Source organism: Zootoca vivipara, chromosome 1 (assembly GCF_965207765.1).
Source record: "Zootoca vivipara chromosome 1, rZooViv2.hap1.1, whole genome shotgun sequence".
Lineage (NCBI taxonomy): Eukaryota > Metazoa > Chordata > Lepidosauria > Squamata > Lacertidae > Zootoca > Zootoca vivipara.
In genome coordinates, this window is record NC_142582.1 from 68,674,592 (window position 1) to 68,701,413 (window position 26,822).

Consider the following 26,822-nt stretch of genomic DNA (forward strand, 5'->3'; position numbering starts at 1 on the left):
ACCCATACCGTACCAAAAAACACTTTTTGAAACTGCCTTGGATTCCAAAGATGTCTGTCTTGGATATTTCAGATTCAAAAGAGAGGGGAGGGGAAAACACGCTAAAATTGCCTCCCATCCTGTTCCACTGATGGAGCTCTTACCATCAGGTGAGCAACACAATTTATTGGATACAAACCACTGCAACCAATGGACATTATTTCAAAGGCTCTACTCTGAGCATGATTTAATCGGGAGCAATTCAACTTTTTTTGAGTAAAACTTTGAAAAGGTTGTCCTTGTACAAAGTTGAAAACATAAAGGTAAAACAGGAAGAAGAAGAGGAGTTTGGATTTGATATCCCGCTTTATCACTACCCGAAGGAGTCTCAAAGCGGCTAACAATCTCTCTTCCCTTCCTCCCCCACAACAAACACTTTGTGAGGTGAGTGGGGCTGAGAGACTTCAGAGAAGTGTGACTAGCCCAAGGTCACCCAGCAGCTGCATGTGGAGGAGCGGAGACGCGAACCCAGTTCCCCAGAAGACGAGTCTACCACTCTTAACCACTACACCACACTGAACAAAAAAGAACGTATAAAAAATTTAGCAGGTTCATCTGCTGCATGTCTAAACTACTTCCTGAGAGGGAGGGGAGGGGGAATCTCCAACTGTGATGAAATTGCAGAATTGGTATTGCTCATGTGCAAAAGTATTTTTTTACAACATCCACATGACATTATCATCAAAATACCAGCCCATACTTTGTTTACATTTAATCTGAATTTCCCCTTGTTGCAGAGAAAGCTGCTGCTATACATCTACACTCACTCCTGGTGAAGTTCATTAGGGCATATATTACTATTTTTACTTCTGGTGGGTGGCCTTTAATGTCCCATACTTCCACATCTGAGTACATGTTGTTTCTAACAGAGGAAACCAAGTGAACATGTGTATTTCCACCAATTGCTGCGCATTTGAAATACAACAACACCGGAGGAGCTGTTCTTTCACTCTCTCCACACAGTACATGTAGGGGATTAACTTGGAGACCATAACAGCAGTACATAGATTGAGAGGTTTTGTAATATAACTTTTTAATGTAGAGGTCTTGTGCAAGAACTCTTTATCACTTGCGAAAGCTTCCCTGTTTAGGGTAGCTTTTAATGTTTGAAGTTTTATTGTGTTTTTAGTGTTCTGTTGGGAGCCACCCAGAGTGGCTGGGGAAACCCAGCCAAATGGTGGTATAAATAATAAAATTATTATTACTTCAGTCAGGTAAATATTACTATTATTATTATTTTTACTATTTATACCCTGCCCATCTGGCTGGGCCTCCCCAGCCACTCTGGGCAGCTCCCAACAGAATTAAAAGCACAATAAAACATTAAAAACTTCCCTAAACAGGGCTGCCTTAAGATGTCCTCTAAAAGTCAGATAGTTGTTTATTTCCTTGACATCTGATGGGATGGTGTTCCACAGGGCAGGCACCACTACCAAGGAGGCCCTCTGCCTGGTTCCCTTGCACAAGATACCATATTAAAAAAAAAACTGAAATGGATTTGCCCTCCATCAATACATAAGCCTCTATTATGTCAACCTCGGTCCAGTATACCTGAAGGAGCGTCTCCACCTCCATCATTCTGCCCGGACACTGAGGTCCAGCACTGAGGGCCTTCTGGCGGTTCCCTCGTTGCGAGAAGCCAAGTTGCAGGGAACCAGGCAGAGGGCCTTCTCGGTGGTGGCACCTGCCCTGTGGAACGCCCTCCCAACAGATGTCAAAGAGGAAAACAACTACCAGACTTTTAGAAGACATCTGAAGGCAGCCCTGTTCAGGGAGGCTTTTAATGTTTAATAGATTACTGTGTTTTATTTCTCAGTTGGAAGCCTCCCAGAGTGGCTGGGGAAACCCAGCCAGATGGGCGGGGTATAAATAATAAATAAATTATTATTATTATTATTATTATTATTATTATTATTATTATTATTATTATTATCAACTGTGAAGCATAAGCACTAAGGCTGGAAACATTTGTTATTGCACTTTTTTCTGGGTTTTTTTTAAGTGAGCACACACTGGTACCTGCACCTGTGTCCAAAACACAGACAGTGGAGGACAGGGAATACAATTTCCAGATACATTATATCAACTTCGTCCCATTGGTGTGGACACAAGTGGAATAACAATGATTAGCCACTGGGGCAGGAGGAATGGGAATGCCTGGCATCTAATATGCCAAATGCGCGCACAGAAAAATCTGATCTGTTTGACGTTTTGGCGATATAAGGCCCGGTCTGGAAGCACCCGCATAGCTGCCAAGTTCTCCCTTTTTTTAAGGGAAATTCCCTTATGCTGAATAGGCTTCCTCGTGAGAAAAGGGAAAACTTGGCAGCTATGGCACCCAGCTGCAGGGACAACTGCAGAAAAGCAGCTCAAGTAGAGCAAAAGAGAGCAAGGATTTTGCTATGCACATTAAAATCACATAAATAACGTGACTGAAAGCTGGGGGAATACTGTGGTAGAAGAGATACTGTCTCTGATGAGAGTGAAGGACTTTTTGCATTAGAATCCCTTTAATTCTATATATTTAAAGTACAAGCCTCTCTTGCTTATAGTAGGATCCTATGCCTGTTTACTAAAAAGTCCCTTCCATACCCTCCAACATTTCTCCGATGAAAATTAGGGACGTCCCATTCCATACAGGGGCGTACCCAGGATCAAAACTAGGGGGGGGGAGCCATGGTCATTCAGGGGCGGGGCCAAGGCACGGGAGGAGAGGGGCCACAAAGTGGGAAGGTGGGCGGGGCTACAGGGCCAGCGGGCCCGATGATTCTGAGGCGGCAGCGGCAGCCGCTAAATGAACCCCCTGGAAACGGGGCGGGGTGGGGCGCCAGAGGGATCCATCACACCAGGGTGCCAGGTATGCTTAACACGGCCCTGCTCTGAAAACACCGCTCCCATCCATTTACGGCTAGCCACCCCCCCTGAAAAACCCCTTTGGGCCCCGCTTTCCCTCCTCCAGGTCCCCCCGAAGCCTTGCCAGTTCCCACCCTATATATCTGGGATGGGGAAGGAGCTCAGAGGTCTGCTAGTCCTGGGGGGCCATCCCCCCGTGGCCTGGGAGGATACTGGGGACCCCCCGCCAAGCTGAGACCCTCAAAGAAGAAGAAGCTGCCACCGCCGCCTCCCCATCGCAAGGGAGCAAAAGATGGGGAAAGGTGGGGTGGCGCAGTGCAGGCGAGTGAGCCCCCCCCCAGCTGTGACCCCGCCCTCAACGCCCCTCTCTCAGCAGGGGCAGCAAGGGAGAGCGGCTGGGGGGGGGTGCATTGCAAAGAAGGAAACAACAGCCAATGCCCGGAGAGGGCAATGCATGCAGGGGGAGCGGAGAGCTGTGCCGCCCCCCCCCCCAAGGCAGCTCCTTTCCTATTGCCGGGGGTGGGGGGCGGCGAGGAAGGGTCACTGCCACTGGGCTACTTCTGCCACCGGCAATCCGGCGCAAACGCCCCCATGCAGCTTCCTTGCAGCAGCCACGACCACCGCCTTCGGGCGCCGCCCCCCACTCCTCCTTTGTGGGCTTCTGCCCACCAAGACTGAACTGGCTCCTGTCGGTGCACTTGCTCTCCTGGCCCAGGAGGAGTCTCAGTAGCAACTCCTAACTCAGGGGGGTAGGGGGTGCGGAGGGGGAAAGGGGGGCGATTCCCAGCCCGCGGCGCCGACGATCGCAGTGCAGCCTACCGGGAGGTAGAGCGCGGCAGCGGCTGCAACCAGTGCAGGGAGCCAGGGAGCCGCGTCTCCTTCGCTTGCCAGCCCAGCAGAACTCTTAGGTAGGAGAGGTTGCTGCCCGGCAGGGCTTTCCATTGGGAGGCGCGAAGGCTTTAGTGGGCAGGAATTGATGCAAATGTAGGCAGGGCGGGCTGAGAGGAGCTGGCTGCCGAGGAGCCGCGGCACCAGCAGCGTTTCCTCCCCCCTCCCCTCCCGTGACAACAAGCGGGGCGCCTGCACAGGGTATTTGCATCCCTAGTCGGGCCTGCAGTTTGGCCTTCTAGGGGGGGCAGCTGCACCCCCCTGCCCCATGCTGGGTACACCCATGATTCCATAATGATAATTTTACCATTTCTACCCCACACATCTTACTGGGTAACCCCAGCACTCTGGGCAGCTTCCAATATAATATAAAAACATAATAAAACATTTAACTTTTTTTAAAAAAAACCTTCCCTATACAGGAGTACCTTCAGACGGCTTGAGGGTCGGATAATTTCATACCCTCCAACATTTCTCCGATGAAAATAGGAGCACCCTAAGGAAAAGTGGGAAATTCCGGGATCAAATCAGAAACCGATATGGCTTCTCTAAATCAGGGACGTCCCTGGAAAATAGGGGCACTTGGAGGGTCTGCCCTTTACTCCCTAGAAACATTAGGGCTGCAATCCCAGAATGCAAGACCCTTCCATTAATCGAGAAGCCCCTGTTATAAGAACGCGAGGGGAGGCGGGGGGGGGCTGTTTCCCAGTGTAAACCTGCTTAGGATGCCAAAGGCGGACGGCTCCTATTTCCACGTTTTGCCTGCGAGACTAATGGAGGGAGCAACTTGTGTCCCAGTGGGGTTGTTATTGTAGGGCTGAGGTGGGGCGGCGTTGGCCTGGTGAATTCTATCTGCCGAGTCGCTGCTCTGAGCCCATGTGGGTAGGAGCGAGAGAGCGAGGCAGAGAAAACCCTTCTCTGGGTGCGCGCGGGAGGGAGAGAGGGAGGGAAGAAGGAAGGAAGGAGGGAGGGAGAAAGAGAGAGCAAGAACAGCCTCAAATGTTTGGAATAATTCCGCTTCCGTTGGGAATAGGGACCAGCCGTTTGTGAGCGACTCCAGCGGGGACTCTCCTCCTCTTCGTCCTAGTCGAGGCTCGGGCGCGCTTTCGTGGGACCCCCAGCTGCACCTCCGCCATGGCCACCTCTCCTCAGAAATCGCCCTCGTCCCCCAAGTCGCCCACTCCCAAGTCGCCCCCATCCCGGAAGAAAGACGACTCCTTTTTGGGCAAGCTCGGAGGCACTTTGGCCAGGAGGAAAAAAAGCGAAGGAAGGTGAGGCGAGGGGTGGAAATGGAGAGAAAAGTGTGTGCGCTGGTGTGCCAAAGGTTTCCCACTTTTTCTGCGCGGCGCCTTTAATGAGGCAGAGGGAGGGGCATGGAGGAGAGAGGGAGGGCGAGACGGGGGTGGGGGGGGGGAGAATGAAAAAAGTCTAAGGCTCTCCGCGCTGCCCTCAGCCAGAAGCGCCCGAGCCGGGCTCAGGAGGGGCGGGGGTGGCCGAGCTGGGTGTGCCGCCTCCGGGAAAGTGTCATGCTTGAAAAAATGTAGCCTGGAGCAGCCGCTGCCGGGCTGGGCTCCTTCAGCTGTTTATCTAGCCTTGTTTCTGTCAGGAAGTTGTCCTTCCAGAGTTGAGAAATCCCCCCTCCCCTCCCCAGCCAGTTTTCGGCCTCTCCGCCTCCCTCGACGGGCTCCTAGCTGGGGCTTCGCAGACCCCGCAGGGTCAGCAGCGCGGGCTGGCGAGGTTCCCAGTCAGAGCCTTGTTTTCGCACGCCTCGGAGCTCTGAGGCCTTATTGTGAGCGCTCTGTGCGCTGCGCTGCCTGCTGGGAAGGAGTTTCTTTTCTAGAGGGGGAATCAAGGCTTCAAGTATCTTTACAAGTTGCCTAAAGTGAAGAGGGGAGGGGGGCGCTCCTGGCAACAGCGGGGCACACACCGCGCTCGCTTGGGAGCGCAGGGAAGCTGCTGTGTCTGTATAAGCTAGAGCTGGAGGAAGCGTAGTATGAATTAGGCACACTTTCTGGTACACACATGCAGTGCTTTGTTGTCAAGCTCTGCGATACAAGTAGTTCTTTGGACAGGTGCTCACACCTGAAGGAGACACATCTTAAGCTGGTTCATTTATTTATAGACAAGGTTCACCTAAGAGGAGCAGAAAGCCCTCTTAATACCCCCCCCCCCAAAAAAAAATACACACAGAGGCAGCACATAACTCCATACAGCATGCAGGGCATGCTTCTGAAGGGAAGAATGGGCAAGCTTCAGTTTCAGGACCCACTGTCTTGGGACTGGAGGCAGTGTGTCCCTGCTGATGCAATTTCTGCTCTCCTATGGCTGTGTGGGATACTATATTTTTGGTTCCTGCATCTACCCCTGCACTACTTCCTGCTGCACAAGTTCCAGGTGTAAGCTCTGCAGTAGTATTAATTGAATGCTGCCACATGAAAAACCTGACCTGTGCATAATTAGGCACACCCAAGCACCTTGAAAACAATGAGATGGGCAGGAGAACATTTCCACTAGGAACACAAAATTTTTTTGGGGGGGGGTCTTCTTCTTGTTGCTCCTATTAATTATTACATTTGTACGCCACCCTTCACCATAGCTGTCAAGTTTTCCCTTTCCTTGCGAGGAAGCCTATTCAGCATAAGGGAAATTTCCCTTTAAAAAAGGGAGAACTTGACAGCTATGCCCTTCACCTTCAGGGCACTTCACAGCATAAAAATACAAGATAAAAACACAAAATACATAACAAGAACAAGAACAAAACCACCCCAAACACATTTAAAAGGATATAGGATGTTAGCAAAAAGCCAGGTTGAAGAGAAACATTTCTGCCTGGTGCCTAAAGGTGCATAATGAAGGAGCCAGCAGAATCTCCCTGGGGAGAGCATTCCACAAAAGGAGAGCCACCACAGAAAAGTCCTGTTCTTGTGTTGCCACCCACCGGAACTCTTGTGGAGGAGGCACATGAAGGAGGGCCTCAGGTGATGAACTCAGGTTCCAGGTAGGTTCGTATGGAGAGAGGTGGACCTTCAGGTATTCTGGTCCTGAGCTGCTTAAAGTTTTATAAGTCAAAACCAGCACTTTGAATTTGGCCCAGAAACTAATTGGCAAGCAGTGCAATTTGAGCCAGGATTGGTTTAATATGCTTAAACCATCTTGCCTCGGTGAGCAATTGGCCACCAAATTCTTTACCATCTGATGTTTCCAAACAGTCCTCAGAGGAAGCCCTATATATAACATGTTGCGATAATCTAACCCAGAAGTTACCAGAGCATAGAAAACAGTAGTTAGCCTATCCCTGTCCAGAGAGGGGTACAGCTAGGCCAGCAGGTGAAGCTGATGGAACTTCTCATCACTGAGGCCACCTGAGTCTCAGGCGACAGCAAAGGACCCAATAGTGCCCCCAAGCTACATACCTGCTCCTTCAGAGAGAGTGTAACCCAGGCTTCCTCAACCTCGGCCCTCCAGATGTTTTGAGACTACAATCCCCATCATCCTTGACCACTGGTCCTGCGAGCTAGGGATCATGGAAGTTATAGGCGAAAAACATCTGGAGGGCCTAGGTTGAGGAATCCTGGTGTAACCCCATCAAGAGCAGGCAACGTTCAATCCACCCAGTTTAGAATTCAGTCATCAAATTCTCTGGTTTGAGAAAAATACAAAACTTGATTGTAACATACTTTGTTTGACTTAAATCAGTTGTGATGTAATTATAGGAGGCATCATCAAGTTTATAGTAGTCTACCAGCAAATACACTTCTTAACAGGTTTGGTATTTAGATGCTTTTTAGATAATCAGGATAGTGTTTATACTTTGTAAATACTTGAGTGTGTATAATTGAATTGTGCTTGTTATTTGTTTCTTTTATTTCAAACTGTTTTAAGAAAGCTGTGGGTTCCTTAGAAACTTTTCAGAAACCCGTTAATGGGAAGATTAGTATTAGCACAAGGTTCCCTGAAAAAATAGGTTGCTCACCACAAGCAATCTGTCTCTACAATATGCAGCTGCAGGAGAGTGTTTTGTATGTACTAGGGTTCAGTCCTGGTTCATATGTGGCAAAATGAACTGATTGTATTTTAAACGTGTATTTTGGAGTCAGTATTGTTAAATAGTTGATACATGAATGGTGTGGGGTTTTATAATTGTTGCGTGAATTATTGTAAACTGTTGTAATGTTGCTAGAGGTAACTGACTGGGGGTTGGCCCTACACTAAGCAAGTGAAGTAACCCTTTTTGGAATATTTAGGGGAAATGAGGTGTTATTAAGAGCCAGACTGAACAATTGGAGTTAAACAATTAAAGAGGGTTATGAAGGAAAGCAAGGGAAAGAGATATTGGTGACAAGAGGTTTAGAATGGAATATTGAAGTTTTAAGGAAATGTCCTAGCTAAAACAGGTAACTATGGCTTAACACACCTGGCTAGTGCTTTGAATAAACTTGTGTAGACCCCCCTAGAACATGTCCCAGAAATCTGTGCAATTGAATTAATTAAAAATTAATCACATGCATCACATCAATCGATACAGATCTTACCTGTAATTAGTTTCCATTGTTATTGAATAAGTGTTTTCCTGTTTAACACATATATTGGGGCTTCATGCAGAAATGTATCCAACACAAATAATAATACGGTACTTTTCAGCTCTCGAAAATGGCTCAGCTCGAATGTTGTAAGTTGTACTAATGCACTAGCTTTGTCTGCCATGTTGTGTGACACATTTTCTCTCCTCCCAATCCAACTGCTTCTGTACAGGCCTTGCTTGCACTGCGTGGCAATGAGACACAGTGTACAATGGGCAGGGTTTCACATAAAAGGTGGTTTCAGTGGCTGCGAAGACATTCAGGTTCAATATTTAGCACCCAAGGGCATTTGTCAGCAAAATAGTTTATTTGTTTTTCCAAAAGTGCTGTCTGTATTGTATTGCCTCAAAGTTGCCCTGTGCTATCAATCAGTCATCTGTCAAAAAACAATGGCAGCAGACTAAGCACAGTATCAGTGCTGTGTATGTATGTATAATATGCATGTAAATATAGGCCAAACTCCACTGGTCATCTCTGGGTAATTTTGGTATCAGTGAACTTTGGTAATGGAGTTACTATTTGAGTAGACTAATGCGTATGAAAAGGCATAGTAACTCATTCATGACATTAGATTAACACAGGTTCCATTCATGCAACAAGAGGGCATGAAATTATAAAGCCCATGATATTAGCAGTGATGGTTTCTGGCAGCTAGAAATACAGTAGTCTAAAAACCTCTTTTTGGTGCTAGAACCATTAGCAGAGAAGTCTTTGAGGTAATGGTAAGAGAGAATAAACACCCTCCTTTCCCCCTTTTCTTGGAGTATTTCATTATCTTATATTATGGGTTTCCAGGGTGAGTAAAGCTGCATTGATTGTGCTCCTTCAGTTTTCCTGGGCTTGACTGACGGACATCAAAAATCCGCACCTTGTAATAACCTGCCTTAGAGAATCTTAACAATTGGACCCTGACATTCTAATAAATCTGTGATACATTCACCAAGGGAGAGCAAAGTTCAAAATTGCTTAAATTGGTGTAGGAGCAGATGGAAAACAGACAGTTTGGGCCCATGAATTTGATGGAGGGCAATTATGGTACAGTGTATGGTCTGAGTCAGCTTCCCAATTGATATGACTTCAATTGAAGTAATTTGCCCACTCTTCTCTTTGGCTTATTTGGTTTTGATGGTGCAAGAAAAACTAATCTTGCTCCAGCTTTGTAACATTCTTTTTCTCTATCTTTGGCCTTGTTGTTGTCTTGCTGCTGCAGTTGAAAAAGCTTGCATTTTGACCTATCCAGGATGTAAGCCTGGCGTTGCTTGATAGGATCTGGTCTGTAGGTTATGAAAAATATCAAATATTCAGAAGGCAGAATAACTTTGATCTCTTATTTTCTTAACATTGCAACAATGGGTGGCTTTTTTTTGGAAGGGGAGGGTGGAATTAGGAGCTTATGCTTGTTTACTGTTTGCTCTGGCAACTTATCTAAGGGTAATAGAACTTTAAGCACTTGCAGAAACCAGACCATTTCAGGTAATGGACCCTTGAATTATTTAAACAGTATTCAATATAAATGACAGTAGTAGAATTTGAGTTGCATTGTGTATTTGGCAGAAATGAGGCTTACATTTTCATATCTGCTACTTTTTTTTCTCATTTGGAGGCAGTCATGAGGAATGTTTTCTCTTCCCCCCCCCCCTCATATACCTCTCTCTCTATCTTTAAATAGCCTGAATTTTTTCTTTTTAATACTGGGTTGTATCCAAGGTAGCACTAAATTAAAGTCACATAGCGGTATACTTGTTGCAACGGTGCAAGGAAGAACCCAACTACATTAGCAAAGATTGTTGTGCAACATATCAGCTGTTGTGGGAAAATATCCACTAGGGCAACTGTTGCATTGGATTCCTTTTGTTGCACAACCTTTAGATTCTGGCATCCACTTGCGTGTGGGCTCTTGCCCTAGCAGACAGAGAACATTGGATGCAGCCCATAGTATCTGATGATGGGGAGTGTTGCTGCCTTAGCAACCCTAACTGGCCCTAGTGAGGGAGAGGGTAGTGTTAAATCTGTGTTCCTATCACTAGACACTATAAATTTCTAATTTTCCATTTCAAGGAAGTGTCAAACCCTTTTGTTCTGAATGTGATGTCTGGAGAGTGTGGACTAAAGGTGGATTCCCACAGTCTCCTTTCAGTCTGGTCATTGTGAAATGATATTCTATGAATATCTATACCTATGGTGCTCACTGCAATCTGTCAGAAGGTCTGATTCCATAGGACTGTCCACTGAATATTAAACACAGTTGTCTAATGGTTGTAGGAAAATGCCCGTGAAATCCCACCTTCCTTCCAAGTGCCCTAAATAGCATCCTAAGAAACTTCTCTCTTTGTCCTTGCCTTTCCTGCCAACACTGGTGATTGAATTCTAGTTGCAAGACACAGGTATAGGTTTCATTTGAAAGGTGGACAAATTGAATTTGACAGATGCTGATAGAGCTGTCTCATGATTAAGATGCTGGTGAGACGCATGAGCTGCCTTTTCAGACAGAATGTGATTTTTAAAAATAGCTGTATGTGTAATTCTGCTGGCTTTTGATTTTCATTCTTTGGCATTGGCTGATCCATTTTTGAATGAGGACCTGTTTAATCCCTCTTGAGGTTTCACTGAGTCTTATTTGTGGGAGACAGTTGCTTGAGCCATTCTGTTCATATTTTCCATAAATCTGCATAAGAGGCTTTAGGATTAGCGTAAGTAAATTCCTTGGAATTGAGCTTACTAAATTAGTCATGAATTAAATGGGCAAGCTGCCTCGTGTGAAAAAGTATGGGTTCTTTTTTTTTGTAAATGTAGAAATTATTTTGTCTTCTTTCACGGTCATTGATTTAAAACCAGAATATAATGGCACAGAATATACTCAAGAAGAAGTTGGAAATATCTTATGCAGAAAGAGTAAGATGCTGAGTATGCAAATGGATAGAAATTGCTTCATTATAAATTAAATGTTTTAAAAATGTCATTCTAAAGCTCATTACAGTATAGGAATGGCTGAGAAAATTAGGGTGCAAACTTGTGATCATTGGGAGGGCCATATAATATTGCAGATCTCCCTCTCTGAGGTTTGCTGCTGACTTCCTTGATGATGGTGGACATTCTGATACCTCCACATCTCAGTACCCTGGAGATAAGACAAGGAAAGGGCTCAAGGACAGATCTTGGAAGACCTTGGGATCAGCACAACCCAGAGTTCTCCTGTATTCCCCCTATGCAGGGTCCTCTTTTTTATAGATCTGACCAAAGATTAACAGGACATGGGGGGATTAAAATCCCTGTCACTCTACCTTTCACCCACCCTACCTGGCATTGAAATAAATGCATCTGATTGGTTGGGGAGGTTCTTCATAGTCCTGACCTAATGCTGTGGAAGTTGCGAAGCATTTCTGAGGTACTCCTCAGAGTTGGTAGAGCTTATTTAAAGGGAAATAAAATCAAAATTTGTGTCTTGAGGAGTCCCCTCCCCTTCCTAAGCCTCTTCTACTGAAATTTATTATTTTAAAACTTTTTTTTAAAAAAAACCTCTGGAGAAAGGGGTGGGACCATAGGAATGAATATGATTGGCTGTGTTGTCCAGAGATGCTTGGGCATCACAGGAGATGGACAGAAACAAGCGCAGAGTGTCTCTACATATGCAATGCTGTATTGAATATGAATGTAAGGAACAGAGAAGGGACTGGGCTCTATCTTTGGGGGGTTTGGACCAGCCTCTACTGCTTAGGGGTTCTCCCCTATTCAAAGCAGGAATAGTCTGATACCAGTCTGGTTACAAGGAGTACTGTGTGTAAATAGCTATAACTATGGTGTGGTTGAGGGGATATGTATAATGATTCCAAGTAGGTCTACTCATAAGTAATACCCACTTAGTTCAATGGGACTTGTTCCCATATAAGCATAGCTGCCAAGTTTTCCCTTTTCTCGCGAGGAAGCCTATTCAGCATAAGGGAAAATCCCTTTTTAAAAAAGGGATAACTTGGCAGCTATGCAGATAAGTGTGCATAGGATTGAAGCCTTAGAGAAGAAGTAAGGGAAAAATAGATGAAGACCAGAATTGTTGCAGGAAGGCTTTTAAAAGTGTTTGCTATCTGGGCTTTGCATCAGTCAGAAAATATCTTTAGCCAGCACTGGAGAAGGCCCTCTCTCCCATTGCCACCTGATTTGCCTTAGAAGGTATGGGTGATTTGTCAAAGTAAGGCTATACAATGTGCATGGCAGAGCTGGATTTTAAGTCTCCCCTATCTTATTCAGACATTCTGTCTGCTACATTGGGTCTCTGTTGGCACATGGGATAGAAATAAAATGTGTTTTTTTGGGGGGGGGGTTATTAACTTTTGTGGACTTATTTTTTAAGGTCAAATCAAAGCCTCTTAGCCTAATCAAGAAATAATTATTGTATAGCATTAGTTAGACTAATTAGCCCCTTTTGTTAATTCATCGCTGTTAGATATATTCAGGTCAACAAATTAAAATAGCATTCTCCTAAGTATTTGTTTTATAGGCTATCTGGAGGTCTGGGGGTAACCTCCTTGATTATGAAAGGGAAATTATATTGCTCCTTAAATATGTGAAAATGATATATTGGCTTACAGATACTCCCCGTACGGGCCAGTTAATTGTTGGGACCCAGGTGGCGCTGTGGGCTAAACCACTGAGCCTAGGGCTTGCTGATCAGAAGGTCGGCGGTTCGAATCCCTGTGACGGGGTGAGCTCCTGTTGCTTGGTCCCAGCTCCTGCCAACCTAGCAGTTCGAAAGCACGTCAAAATGCAAGTAGATAAATAGGAACCGCTACAGCGGGAAGGTAAACGGCGTTTCCATGTGCTGCTCTGGTTTGCCAGAAGTGGCTTTGTCATGCTGGCCACATGACCTGGAAGCTATACGCCGGCTCCCTCGGCCAATAATGCGAGATGAGCGCGCAACCCCAGAGTTGGTCACGACTGGACCTAATGGTCAGGGGTCCCTTTACCTTACCTTTAAGTATTTGTTTTATAGGCTATCTGGAGGTCTGGTGGTAACCTCCTTGATTATGAAAGGGAAATTATATTGCTCCTTAAATATGTGAAAATGATATATTGGCTTACAGATACATTCTGTTATGTTCCTGAAGTACCAGAAAGTAAAAATAATTGGAAGAAGATAATCCACTAAGAGACCAGTCCTTGCATACTGCTGGACCATTTGGAGCGGCTGTGTTGAAGAGCTCTTTGCTGTAGCCCTTCAACAGGTGCAACAGGTGCTCTCTGTTAAGTCTGATTAAATATCTGATTCAGTGTCCGAGGATAGGCCATTGTGATGGTCCCTCCATCTTAACTTCCTCCCAACCTGTATTAGAAATTATCAGAAGAGCTTTCAACTACAGTATTATAATTATTTTATGCTGTATACTGCCTTGGGTTTTTTTTATGAAAGCGTGGTCCATAAATATTTTAATTATTAAATAAAACAAAAACAAATTTACTTAAAAAATTACACCCAGAAATAATTAAGCTATTGTAAGAATAATATACACTTTTGGTAAATAATATTTGTAGTGTAGTGGGTCTTCAGTGATTTCAGCTCAGTGCAAATGAGAAACAGGAGGCGAGGATCTGGTGCAACATCTCTTTACTTCAAAGAACAGGTAAGAGCCAGAACACAGGGAATGGGGAAAACTGGGGCTTATATAGTAACAGAGAACTAGCAGGGGAAAGATACATTTTGGCGGGAACCAATGGCAAGGATTCCCTCCAGCGGAAACCAATCCGGCAATGGATCCAAATCCTGCACTCTGAACCAGCAAATGATAGACGTTCCCGCTGGAACTTGTACATTCAAATAAACTCTGTAATACACTACAATAAACTCTGTAATACAGTACATACTTGGCTGTGCTATTACTTTAATACACAACAATATTGTTCTGTTCCTTTTGACGTTTGTTTTGAATTCTTTTATGTGTATTTTTATTGTAAGTTGCTTGTAGAAATTTAATTAGCAAGCAAACTAATATGTAATAAATAAAAAGAAAAGAACATGGAAAGCAGCAACGAGATCCTGATGGGGTTTTTTTTACTATTCATCTTTTAAGATTTTGTCAAACAGTATGCATGTGAATGTTTACTCAGAAGTAGATTCCCATTATGGATTATAGCCATAGATTCTTCAGTATAAATTTAGGTAAAACTAATCACTTATGAAAAACATTAAAACCTAAAGACAATGCTGTTTAAGTTAACCCTTAAATTCTACAAATAAATAAAACTGCCAGGCTCTTTGTGTGCTGAAGAAAAGGGGACTTTGCTTCAGAGATTGTGGTCAAGACCACCTCAGCACCATAACCAGGCCTGAAGCCAGACTGAATTGAATCCAGATAATAGGTAGCTTCCAGAAATTCCTGAGCTGAGTCACCACCACACACTTGAGCGCCATGCTTAAAGAATGTTGCTGGGACAGGTTGCCCACACTGTTCTCTCAGACTGCTGAATCAATGGCTGTGATTGCTACTTGACTGAATGTGAGGAAATTACTAGACAAATTGAGATTTAATCCAGATAAGACGGGTGTTCCTGATAGGTAGAGCTGCCAGTGGATATACCGTAATGATTCTGCCCATCTCGAATAGCATTGTGCTGCAGTCTGGGCTCTGCTTTGTTGTTGGCTGTACCTATTGCGGCTGTGACAGGAGCCCTTCTGCCCAGGTTAAGTGCATATATCAGATGTGCTCATTTCTAGATAGTGTGAATTTGGCTACTAGTGATACATGCCTTACATACCTTACTTGCATCAGGATTGAATTCCTGAACAATGTGGTACATAGGATTGCTTTCGAAAAATGTTTAGAAACTTCAGTTGGTTTGGAATGCAGCAGCTAACCATCTGACTGGAGCTGGTTTTCTAGAGCATTTGACTACTCTTTTTCAGCAGCTTTACTGATTTCTGGTCTATTTGGGGGCATGTTTTAAAGCGCAGTTACTTTTAAAGTTCTAACTTAAAAGGAGGACACGACACCTTAAGGGCCTTATCTTCCACCAGAGGGTTTGGCTGTCCATTAATATCAATAGGGGAGGCTTTCTTGCATATCCAAATTGCAGTTGGTTGAGACCAATGAGATGACTATTTCTGGAGTTGCCCTATGGCTCCTGAACTGCCTGCTTTAGATGCTTACTCCATGATGGGTTTTTTTTTAAAACGTTTTGTTTCAACTTGGCACCTCAAAGTGGTTGTTTGTAACTGACTCCCTGAATATGACCTTTTTGGATTGAAGCTTGGATCTGCTTTTTAGTAATAATAGTTGTTTTAAATTTTGTTTTAAACCACCTTGCAGTTCATTAGACAGAAAGGTGAGGAGATGTATTGTCATAAATAAATAAATAAATAAAAAGGGAAGGGAAGGGAAGGGAAGGGAGGGAGGGAGGGAGGAAGGAAGGAAGGAAGGAAGGAAGGAAGGAAGGAAGGAAGGAAGGAAGGAAGGAAGATGGCTGTGGCCTCTTGCTAGCAGATACAAAACTAACAGAGTTTGATCTAGCTCAGCTGAATTGTTTTGCAGCTGTGACATGCATTCCCTAGCATGCATCTAGCTCACTTGAAATTCACAAGCTTTATAAGCACCCACACCAGGTCTAATTTCTAGCACCCAAACAGGCTTGGGAGAGACTCCTGTCTGAAACCCTGATGAGTCATCGCCAGTTGGAGCAGACAGTACTGTGATGGATGGACTAATGCAGGGGTCAGCAAACTTTTTCAGCAGGGGGCCGGTCTATACTTTGAAAGAAAATATGAATGAATTCCTATGCCCCACAAATAGCCCAGAGATGCATTTTAAATATAAGGAGACATTCTACTCATGTAAAAACACCAGGCAGGCCCCACAAATAACCCAGAGATGCATTTTAAATAAAAGGACACATTCGACTCATGTAAAAACATGCTGATTCCCGGACCATCTGCGGGCCAGATTGAGAAGGTGATTGGGCCGCATCCGGCCCCCGGGCCTTAGTTTGGGGACCCCTGGACTAATGGGTCTGACCTGGTATGAGGCAGGTTTCTATGTTCCTTTGTAATAGAGGTAGCAACAATGTTGTCGAACTCCAGCTCCCCTTATTATCCCTGTACATTAGGCATGGTCGCTGGCGCTGATGAGAGTTGTAGTCCATGATTCAACTGAAGAGCACCACTTTGGCTACCCATCTTCTGTATGCAGGTTCCTTTCCCCCACTCCCACCCCTTTACACATTTTAATAATTTATTTCAGCACATTTACATTATCTTAGAGTTTTCACTGAGATCTTGGTTTGTTATTTCAGTGATTATCAGTACTAAAAAAAATGATTGTGCTAATACAGATAAGCAAAATATAGGCTGCTCACTGCATTTCCTGGGGGACAGAGAGAAGTGGGCACTTCTTGTTTTCCATGCCATGGTCCATGTAGTTCCTTAAGTTGTTCCAAACAGTCTTTCATCATGTTCCAAACTGGCAAGAGAACCACACTTTGGATAGACATGGTATATATAATAATGTGGATTCTATTTTGTCTGAATCAACTCACTTTAGACATTTGAATTCCTAAAACCTTTAAACTATTTCTTGTGCCATTAGGCTACTATTCTGTACCTGGTTCAGTTGAAATTGGTGGGGATCAAAAATGTGCTCAGGTTTCATTATTACTGTGCATTTAAAAATGGCAAATATGTCTAATTATGTCCAGTAATTTAAAAAAACAACAGATACTTAGTGGATAAAAAGGTAAAGGGACCCCTGACCATTAGGTCCAGTCATGACCGACTCTGGGGTTGCGCGCTCATCTCGCATTATTGGCTGAGGGAGCCGGCGTATAGCTTCCAGGTCATGTGGCCAGCATGACAAAGCCGCTTCTGGCAAACCAGAGCAGCACATGGAAACGCCGTTTACCTTCCCGCTGTAGCGGTTCCTATTTATCTACTTGCATTTTGACGTGCTTTCGAACTGCTAGGTTGGCAGGAGCTGGGACCGAGCAATGGGAGCTCACCCCGTCACAGGGATTAGAACCGCCGACCTTCTGATCAGCAAGCCCTAGGCTCAGTGGTTTGGATACTTGACATTAAAAAACACTAAGTGCTTTTCTGTAGTTTGTTTAGAATATATGCCTTTAGGAAGTACTGCTATTGCAAGACAGACAAGCCTAACACTAGGAAAACGAATGAGCACCTAAAAGACGATTCATGTTTGTCAAGTGTTAAAAGAGTTAATGTCAAGCTATCTTGGATAGTAATGTATATATATCTGCGTTGTTGCTAATTCGGCTGTAGGCTTGGTTAGTAGTAGATGAAATTAAGGCAATATTGAAAATGGGTTGATTCAACTGGGCAGGAAACTGATGAGTGTTGAAAAGGTACACTGAGATTTCAAAGGTAGAGACCGTTTTAATTCTCTCATTTGTATTGGGTGCCCAAAAGCTGAGGAAATTTTTTATTGAGCTTAATATAGATTTAATTGGTGATTAAATTAAAAAAAAACCTGGATGCTTTTAAATTATTAGTTATTTAACAATTTGTATTTTCATAAATATTTTATTCTTATTAACCTTTTGTATATTAGTAGTAATTTGGTATATTTTAACGCAAATACATATTTTGGTTGAGACAATACACAACATTGTATTAGTGTATATATTATTATTACAGTGTTTCTTTTTTCTGTGGTTGTTATGACTAGGATGGTCAATACAACAACTATAAATAAACATTTAATTCCACCCCCGCCATCCCCTCTTGTTAGCTACTTTGGAAGAAACTAAACCAAGCATCTGAACAAAGGATTTAAAAGCCTGTTGTAGACCTAAACCATTCATTTATATCTAGGAAGTATTAAAATACAGAGAGTATCTTTGATTTTAATATTTTTCTCTAGTCAGTTCAAGATTTTCATAAAGCATAATGCCTGATCTAAACCCAAGATGGTTCTGAAGCAGCCAGTAGGATTAGTGAAATATTGGCATAAAAAGCTCTAATGCTGGAAATGGATAAATGCTAAATAATTCAGATTATTCATAATGAGAATAATATTACAAGAATTGTAATAGCTGCTAGGCAAAAGTATAATTTGAGCTGCAGTATAATTGGAAATATTTTTTAAATCGTCAAATTCAAAAGGTAAATATCTTTTTTATGCAAATATATGGGTATGAAGGCTAGGAAGAGATCAGAGGACTGTCTTGCATCCTGTTCTACAGTGTATATTGCCCAGCAGCCTTTGAGGCCTTAGCAAAGACAGCCAATAATAGAGAGCATTTGTTCTCATATCTCTTGGGCCAAACTGGAGACCAAGAAGAAGAAGAAGAAGGAGGAGGAGTTTGGATTTGATATCCCGCTTTATCACTACTCTAAGGAGTCTCAAAGTGGCTAACGTTCTCCTTTCCCTTCCTCCCCCACAACAAACACTCTGTGACGTGAGTGAGGCTGAGAAACTTCAAAGAAATGTGACTAACCCAAGGTCACCCAGCAGCTGCATGTGGAGGAGCAGAGGCGAACCTGGTTCACCAGATTACGAGTCTACCGCTCTTAACCACTACACCACCAATGGCTAAAACCCATAAGACATTGGTCAAATCTCTCCTGGCAGCTGGATTGTAACATAAACAGTAACCTAGGCAGGGTGATGGATCCAGGAATCCTCCTAGTCTCCAATGAGTCATTTCCTGAGCGTTCTTCTCCTTGCATATCTGCAATCTTTATTGAAGTTTTACCTGAAACCTACTTCTGTTGTGTGCCTGTGTTCAGATGCCTTCCACCTTATCACTCCATGACCAGAAAATAAATAAGCATTAAAGCTGCACCACATTCTATTGCCCCCCCCCAAAAAAAAGAGAGAGAGAGAGGATTTTTCCTGAATTTCTACACCATCTCCCCCAGTCATCTTGTACACTGGACCAGCGGCAGAGCTTCATGCTCTGCCACCGGGGGTGGAGAGCAGGCGTGCTGCCCCCAGGGACATGGCGCGCATTCTGGGGGCAGGGCGCGCCGTGCGCAGTGGCAAGATGCGCGTTCTGGGGCGGGGCAAAATGGAAACTAGAGAAATCCCACAGGGAGCTCTGAGAAATAATGTAGGATTGTCACTGTATTTTTTAAAAAATTCTTCTAGGAATAAGTGGACCCCAATTTCAAGAAGGTTCTTCTAGTAAAATCTAGTGTACAGAAGGGTTGCCAGACTGACTTTCTCTTCTGGGTCATCAACATTAGAGTGTGATTGGAATATATTGAATGAGTTAGGCACTGATAGATCTTAATGCCTATTCCCCATTTCTATATGGATGCTCTACCAATTACACAGCCGAAGGCATTAAAATAATCACTGGTCAAAATACTCAACCAGTTAAGGTTCAGTAACAGTAACATATAACCAACGTTAGAGATCATATCCAGAATTATTATGATTTAAAAAACAACAACATCAATTGACTCCAGCATAAGATTACGGTAGGAGCCTGGTGGTATGGCAGACAATAAAAAGACCATGACAAAGGAGAGCAGTGCAGTTGGGCAAGCTTGCACACATAGTTCATATTCTAAAAGCCTTACGATAATTTTCACAATAATTCACTTCCAAGGAGCAGTGTTGCCATAAAGGGGCTTTGTTGTTGTTTAAAAATGATGGCTGCTTCCCAACCACAGTTAGACAATGTTCTTGACGAGCATGCTACCAGATTTAAGTTCTTATAGATCAGGCATAGGCAAACTCAGCCCTCCAAATGTTTTGGGACTACAACTTCCATCATCCCTAGCTAACAGGACAAGTGGCCAGGGATGATGGGAATTGTAGTCTCAAAACATCTGGAGGGCTGTGTTTGCCTATGCCTATTATGGATCCATTCTGGTGCTACAAGGTCATATTTTATTTTAATCTGCCTCCAAGAGTGTTTGCAAATTTTGAAAAGTTTTATTGCACAGAGCATTTCATGCCATTGGTGCAATCTTATGGATGTTTACTCAGAAGTAAGCCCCACTGAGTTCATACAAACGGGTGCACTGTGTGTCTTCATTTTTGAAATTTTTTTAAAAAAATTATTACCACTGATTTATTGCTTTAATACTGTTGTAAATCAAATGTGTTATTGAATGGAACCAGTTTTCATATAATCATTTCCCACCTTTAACCATTTTTTTAAGTCTTTGTAAATACATAAATTACCTTTTAAACCGCCAGTCTTGAAACTACTGTTCAGTTTTTTAAGTGCCAGTAACAATTTGTTTAAACTTGTTTGCTGACAAATCCTGTTCTGAGATGGATTTTCTAGTTCAAGATTTATAAGCTGCAGGTGCTCTGCAGAGCACAAGGTGGCTCCAGTAACCAGAGCACAAGGAGCGTCTTGGTGGATTGGAGTAGTAGGGGGAACAGATTTCATAGGAAATGATTAGGTTGTTGTTGTTGTTGTTGCAATGTTCATTTGGTTTCTTTGGAAATGTAATACATATGATGACTTAAATGGGAACAAGATTATTTTCCTTTCAGTTTTACATGTTTCTGTAGTTTGCTATATAGTTGCTTATCTCCACTTTGCGCTTGAGTTTTTAGGCTGCATTGTTTTTAGATGGTTGGTATTTTAAATTTAATTATTATCATCTTTGACAATCCAGTGTGTTTTGGGGAAGATAGGTTCCTTGCCTCCATTTGTTGTTGTTGTTAAACAACATAAGCCAAAAATAAAGAACATGAAGTAGTTCTGTTACAGCAGGTTGAAAGCAGCACTAAGGCTGGACATTATTGTGGAAATTGTTGTTTCAAAACATTATTTTAAAAAACACCCATTTCCCCATAAACCTGTTAGGGTGGTTTGTGTTACTATGGTCCAGATTTTCTCCATCCATTCAGATATAGTAGGAGAAACGCTCCTCACCCCTAATTTTTAGCTATTATAATAGCAGCAGTTATCAAATTGAACATTATTTCTTGATCTTTTTCTGAACTAACATCTTTTAGATAACCAAGCAGAAATACTTTTAAGTCCCAAGGGTGTATGATATCCTAATATAGGCATCCCCAAACTGCGGCCCTCCAGATGTTTTAGCCTACAACTCCCATGATCCCTAGCTAACAGGACCAGTGGTCAGGGAATATGGGAATTGTAGTCCAAAACATCTGGAGGGCCAAAGTTTGGAGATGCCTGTCCTAATATATGAGAGATATTAGCCTGAACAGATTTCCAGAATATTTAAATGACTTCATTTGAGGCTTGTAAGTTTCTTACCACCTCCATTCTTACTCACATGTAGCCCATGCAACTCCACATGAGTTAAAGGTTCTTATAAGTAACTTGGTAGGGAGACGTAGGTTAAATAAGGATGCAAAGGCCTATGGATGCTTAGTCAGAATCCCCACTATGTTTACTAGAACTTCTCTCAGATAAGTGTTTATATTCTAAGGCTCAGTACTAAGTCAAGCGTTCCTGGGAGTAAATCCCACAGAATTCAGTGGGGCTTATAGTGAATATACATTGATATAGTTACGCTGTCAATATGAATTTACAATAAGCATCTGTTTTACAATTGAGACATATTCAAGAATTAGTTCAAGGCAAGAGTTGGGGCTGTTACAAATCCAACTCATGCTCTAAAAAGAACAGATGTTGTAAACTAAGACTGCTGTTATATGACAGGCAAATGAAGGGAGGAAAGATTCTTCCGTCTAACTTACTATGTGCTTTTCGAGCCTCAAGGTGTAACCTTGAGCAAAGTATCCACCAAAAAGCAAAGTATGGGCATATGGAGCCTAAGACCATATAACACTGGTCCTGAAAGACCTACACTGGCTCCCAGTATGTTTCCGAGCACAATTCAAAGTGTTGGTGCTGACCTTTAAAACCCTAAAAGGCCTCAGCCCTGTATACCTGAAGGAGCGTCTCCACCCCCATCGAGGACCTTCTCCAAGAGTCTTCTGCTGGTTCCATCACTGTGAGAAGCAAAGCTACAGGGAACCAGGCAGAGGGCCTTCTCGGTTATGGCGCCCGCCCTGTAGAAGGCCCTCCCATCAGATGTCAAAGAAATAAACAACTATCTGACTTTTAAAAGACATCTGAAGGCAGCCCTGTTTAAAGTTTTTAATGTTTGATGTTTTATCATATTTTTAATATTCTGTTGGGAGCCGCCCAGAGTGGTTGGGGAAACCCAGCCAGATGGGTGGGGTATAAATAAATAAATAAATAAATAAATACTAAATTGTAAGTATGACCAGAAAGCAGTCAGTAGAACCTCTTTACTGCTTATACGGTACATAGGTGAAGGCAGAAGTCTTAATTTACCGTGTCATGCTGGAAAGGGCCTTAAATCCTTTATCTAATCAGGTGGCTAATTCACGGTGGCACCCAGAATCACTCCAGGCACCTTATTTATAGGCTTCATGTGCCACATGAAGATATTTTTATTTTCCCAGGTTTTAAAAATCTGTGTTAATATAAAAACTGAATGTCATCCCACCGATAATATACTGCACATTTTTGTTATGTGTGAATTTGTTTTTAAGTCTCCGCTTGTAATGTTTATACTGCAATTGTTTTTAATGACCTTTTCAGTATTATATTTTACTATTTTATCTTTATCAGCTGCCCAGAAAACTGGGCAGCCACCATAAATCCTGTAAATAAATAAGTAAAGCTAAAGGTAATTTGATCCTAGAAAAGGAAATGTAAGTCAGATCATTGTATTAGCTTAATTAAGCATGTGCTTGCCTGAACTCGAACAGTACCAGACTCTTCTCTGCTTTGGCTTCTGGGGTGCTAAAAAACTCTTGCCTCAGGAGGAAGGTGTTGAGAACACACAATTCTAGACATAGCAATTGCATCACATTTCATGGCTGGCAATATCACCCACACCAGCCTTCTCCAATGTGGTGTCCTCCAGATGTTTTGGATTACAACTCCCTTTGGACCAAAGACAGTACTGTATATTAATGGATATCAATGTGATTTTAAAAATTGTATTTCTGTTTTAATTAAATAACAAGTTTAACCATTTCTCCCTTTACTAACTGCTAATACACCTGTGTTAATCAATATATTTTCAAAAGTTCTTTCTTTACAAACACATTAATACAACTAAAGCACAACCACAATTGAATTAAAAATAAGAGAATATATTTTATATACTGGGTAATAGGCATTTATTTTCTCCAAAATCAGTTAATGAGGATGTCAGAGGTTGTTACAGCTACTCTTGAGTAACGACTTTCCACATACTTGTCTTTAAGAGAGTCTTTATTGGTGCACGTTATTTACAGTGTGGTGAGCTGTCGGTTTCATGTCCGCTTACTCCACGGGTGTCAAACACAAGGCCCGGGGGCCAAATCCGGCCCGCCAGACCTCGTCATGTGGCCCGCCGAGCACCCCAGCCAGCAGGACCCAGCAGTGGGACCTTGCTGCTCAAGCGCCGCGCCGAAAAAGCGCCGACAAACAGCTGGGGCGGGGGGGGGGTGGAAAGGCGGCCGGAGCAGCGCTGCGTGGAGCGCCCCGAGCCACAGCAGGAGAAGGAGGAGGCAGCTTTGAATCCTCCTCCTGCTGCCACGGCTCGGCGCCTGGAAACGGCTGTTGCTGTTGCTGCTGCTGCAGCACAGACAAAGCACCCAGTAGCGCCGCGTGGAGGAGGAGGAGCATCTCCAGGTACTAGTAGCTCTGCAAAGGTCCTGCATGAAACCCTAGCGAGCCTCCACCACCCAGTGCAGTTACCAAAAATCATTTTTCAATGAATTGTACAATAATTGTACATTTGAATATCTACTTGCCATTATTCTGACTATGTTTCTGCTTTCAGAGCTAGGTAGTTATTACTTACATTATTACAAAAAACAGTAATAATTGAATGCAGTGACAATAATTTATGATAATAAAGAGTGGACACATAGTCCTACAGATACAACCGGCCCTTTGAGGGTGACCAAACTGCTGATGCGGCCCCCAATGAATTTGAGTTTGACACCCCTGGCTTACTCCTTCTCAGAATCCGGCACTGCCCCTTTTCGCGACTTGGACCAACATAGCAGTCTCGGGACAGCGAATCTCCTCCCCTTTCTCCTCCTCCTTAATTCCGGTGCTGGGGGAAAGGGTCTGTGCTCCGTCTTTTCCGTCTCCCCCCTTTCCGTCTCTCTCCTTTCCCGCCTGTGGAGCAGGGGCTCTCCCATGCTGCCGGAGACCTGGCTCTCTCTCTCTCTCCACTTCCTGACTAGCCCCTTCAGACCCTGCGCTTTCATGGCTGCTTGGGGACGAACTGCTCCTGATGAGAGGGGGAGGTCTCTCCCCCTTACAGAGGAGATACAACAAATATGAAGGAAACTTGCTTTCAGAATCTTCCCTCAAGTATGAACTGACTGATTGTCTATTTGAAAATCAGGGATCCACCACTTTGTTCTTGCAGTTTTAAACATGTGTTTGACAATTTTGTTTCCTAACAATTGTCCTTTCTAACAACTGTCCTAACCCTGAGGAGAACCTCAGCAAATCTGCTTTCTGTCTTTCAATTGTTCAGTATTGAACACAGGACGCTACATAGATCTGGATTGAAACACTAAATAAATGGGAAGATGATCTTCAAAAAAAGAGGAAAAAAGAACAGTAGAGAGTCTTTATAGATATTGTTAACTCAATTAGTTTTAAATTTGCAAAAATGAAAACAAACATAACAAGCTGGTTAACTCAGTTCTTTGAACTGCCGTTTAGAGGAAATTTCCTTCTAAAATTGTTTAAGAGGAAATTTACTGGTTTTCTCACACTTTTTCCTGTAGACAAGGCATCCCCAAACTGCGGCCCTCCAGATGTTTTGGCCTACAACTCCCATGATCCCTAGCTAACAGGACCAGTGGTCAGGGATGATGGGAATTGTAGTCTAAAACATCTGGAGAGCCGAAGTCTGGGGATGCCTGCTGTAGACTGTCAAGACAGTACTTCTTATGGGCCTTTGTTTATCAGAATCTCAAACCTCTCAAGAATGCCATCTTAGTACTGTTGTTTCCATTTTAAAATGGAAGAATGTGTAGGAGCTTCCTGCAGCCAATCAGAAGCTGCGTTTTGGTTTCCGAACGTTTTGGAAGTCGAATGGACTTCCGGAACAGATTCCATTCGACTTCCAAAGTACGACTGTACCTTCAAGTAATGTGTGTCTAATGGCCCATTGCACCCAGTGCATAGCTGAGGCAGAATGCAGTTTCCCCAGCTCTTTAGAACACAAGGGAAACCTGATCCCACAGAAGTCAACCAGATGCCTGTGCACGCAAGCAAGACCTCTTGCAGTTTCCAGCAACTGGGATCCAGAAGCATGCTGCCTCTGACAGTGTATGTGGTACCCATTGACAGCCTATCCTCTCTGAATTTGTCATGTCTCTTAAGCAGAGCAGCTAGAAGGGAATCATATAACTCCAGGCCTTACAACACTGGCTGCCTGTGAGCTACTGGGCCCAGTTCAAGGTACCCAAGTTTCAGGACCCAAGTACTTAAAAGAGCAGCTGTCCCAATACCCACAAACCTGTGCTTTGAGAACAGGGATGTCCTGTGCATGATTCTACTAATGGGCATGTGCAGTGACTTGAGACAGGGCCACCCTGGTAGTAGCACCAGGACCGTGGTATTTCTTCTCTGGGGAGATGTGATTGTCACCTATGCTATTTAGTTTCATATATCAATTGGTGGGTATCTGTTTTGTTTCTCAGGGGGTTTGTGTCATGATTGTTGCCCTGGGTCTTGTTACTGTGCTCCTGGATACTGTTATTATGTTGCTGCTTTTATAAAATGTTTTAATTATTGTGTACATTTGCTGTATTTGTTCATCATCCTGAGTTCTGTCACGAGGAAGGGTGGCAAATTAAAAAAAAAGATAAGTGATTTGGATTACCATAGAGCAAAATTGCATTGCCATATTTATAACTTATTATTCCTTTGTAAGATTCTTGCATTTCATTATAAATATAAAAGCCTAGTAATGTCTACTGTATGGTATTAAATGTTTAATAATGTGACTATATTGGGTAGTTATTATAGTTATTATAGGAAGATAGAAACAGAGGCAAAGAGAGAGAGAGCACTTTACATGATATGTAATGTTGTGAGATTTGAAAAGGTTCTGGCAAGTTCTTACATCTTTCTTCTCAGTATTTGTGGTTGAGAAATGAAAACATGAAAATATGTCTTCAAAAACATTTTTATGTTTTCATGAATAATGAAGAAAATACAATTAATCAAATATGGGCTGGTATTTTTCTAAATCTGGAAGTACAGCAGGAGGAATCTGGGTTGAAGAGGGTTCTTAATATTAACTTTATTTTAATTAGCTAGCTTCCATCTGGACTGTGTGAGCTTTGAATGAAGCCTTATGGAGGATAATACATAATCTGCCATTTTGTCAAAGGAATTAATACTGCAGATTAAAGATCAATGTTCTTTTCAGAATTTAAAGAGTAGGTGCATAACATCTGAAGGCAAGGCACAGCAAGGGCACTGGCAAATTGACTAACCCCTAGATGACTGGAATGCAGGCTAGAC

The 26,822-nt window shown here is 43.2% G+C and overlaps 1 protein-coding gene across 1 annotated transcript in view; it reads left to right on the top strand.

Moving 5' to 3' along the window:
• The first annotated feature begins 4,639 nt into the window (after positions 1 to 4,639).
• PARVA (parvin alpha) overlaps positions 4,640 to 26,822 on the top strand; it is a 74,126-nt gene continuing 51,943 nt past the window's right edge. Inside the window, exon 1 of the mRNA XM_035118864.3 lies at positions 4,640 to 5,051. The gene's annotated coding sequence lies outside the window, so the exon portion shown is untranslated. The remainder of the gene's footprint in view (positions 5,052 to 26,822) is intronic.